This window comes from Nannospalax galili, unplaced genomic scaffold (assembly GCF_000622305.1).
Source record: "Nannospalax galili isolate Female #2095 unplaced genomic scaffold, S.galili_v1.0 scaffold448, whole genome shotgun sequence".
NCBI classification, from domain to species: domain Eukaryota; kingdom Metazoa; phylum Chordata; class Mammalia; order Rodentia; family Spalacidae; genus Nannospalax; species Nannospalax galili.
The window spans coordinates 2,171,522-2,173,519 of NW_008359324.1; positions in this window are offsets into that span (position 1 = coordinate 2,171,522).

The following is a 1,998-nucleotide window of genomic DNA, read 5'->3' on the forward strand; positions in this document are numbered from 1 at the left end:
ATATATATATATAATTGAGCTTTTGTAATTTCATAAAACAGTTCTTAATCAAATTTTGACCCCCTTCCCCATCCATGCCTCCTCCATCCCACCACTGGACCTCATGTATTCTGCTGTACATGTTAAGTCCTATCCAGTCAAGCTGGATAAATTCATCCACTGGAGTCTAGTCAGCCCATCTAGAAATTGCATGTAAGGCGTAGTCTCCTTCACCCAGTAACAATCAGTCTCCCATAGTTCTCAGTCTAGTGCCAGTCCAACACCCATTTGTCTCATTCATTTTGGGGCATTGTTTAATTGAGTTGGCATGGGTCCTGTGCTTAGTGCCACCATTACCACAAGTTCACATTTGCAAGCTTCCAATGACCTGAAAGACTCTGCTTCCCTGTGCTCATGACCCAGCTCTTGCTTTTGCAATCTTTTGGCTCCCTATAACACAATAGTCCTTGAGCCATGGGTGGGCGAGGCTCTATATAGGAGTCCTAGCCTATACTCTATAGTATCTTATTCTTTAAAACTGTCCAGCTGTGGCCTTCAGTGTGCATCACACTCTGCTATATAAGGAAGCTTTAGTGGTGAGAGTTTTTCTCTACACCTTGATCCACTATGTCCCACGGGCTTTAGCTGTAGAGGTTCAACTTTAGATGTGTCACCTAGTACTGGGCATCTTTTAGATGTATGTTCTCTGTGTCTGACCAGATGTGCAATTCTGAAGTAGCTTCCATTTGTTGCTAAAAGGAGCTGCTTTGATGACTGGTGTATGACATTTTTCTGTAAATATAAGAATTGATATTCAGCATATAGTAAGAAATTTCATTTGTCTAGAGATATGAAAGAGATAGGATATTCTCTAGGATCTATGTCCTCTCCTGCCATGTGTATTTAGCTGAGTTTAAAGTGCCGCCCATGAGTTCACCCCCATTGAGAGGGTTTTAAGTTCAATTAGATAGCCTTTGATTGCCCACCAGATAACAGTGCCACTACTGCACCAATAGAGGTAGTTTGCCATGCCAGTCATTACGGTTATTAGGCTTTATGGTTGATTTGGACCATCGGTTGTTTTTCTCCCTTGGCAGTTCACATATCGTCATCTAGCATTGTGATAACCAAGCTTTTGTTAGAAGGTTTCCAGGTCAGTTCTTGCTTCATTGCTTCAAGTCCTGTATCCAAAGTAGGTCCTGTCTTCAGCAGGACATACTATTCTGGGAGTTAACCAAGAGACTTGGCAATAGCCTGTGTTATTTTGGGAATCTTCTGGACCAATCTCACTAACCACTCAAAGGGAGGTCTTTTCTATCAGGTACTGTGTTTCTTGTCAAGCAGCTCCCAGGTATACATAAGCACTAATGTTCAGATAATGTATGTGCAGTTCTCATGGGGTTTCTAGGGCATCACATTTCCCATTGGGTTTCCTAGCTCCTCAGCATTCATTCATCTCTAATATTTTTGCTTCAATCTGGCCTCTCTCCTCCCTCCCTAGTCCCAGCACCCCCATTAGCCCCACCCTGGCCCCAATAACACTGGCTTCCCACCATTGCCCCTCTCCGGACTTTCCTCCCCCCAAAACACATCCTGGCCCCTTGCCTGTCCCACCCTCCTCTCCTCACTGCCAAACACTCACACTTTCCCTACCTCTGTCATTGTAACATCTGTTCCCTACTTTTCAGAGTCTTTCTTTTCCTCTCCTCCATGTGTCCTTTCCCCTTTTCTGTTCCTGGTGTTACATCAAAATTTATATACTCACATATAAGAGATCGGTGCTACAATCCACAAATGAGGGAGACATACAACACTTGCTTTTCTGCATTTGTGTTACTTCACATAATATAACATTCTGTAGTCATCCATTTACTTTCAAATTTCATAATTTCATCCCTTTTTACTGCTGAGAGGAACTCCATTGTGTAAATGTACCACATTTACATTATCCATTCATCAGTTGAGAGACATTTAGGTTGTTTCCATTTCTTAGCTATTGGTAAGAGAGCAGCAACAAAC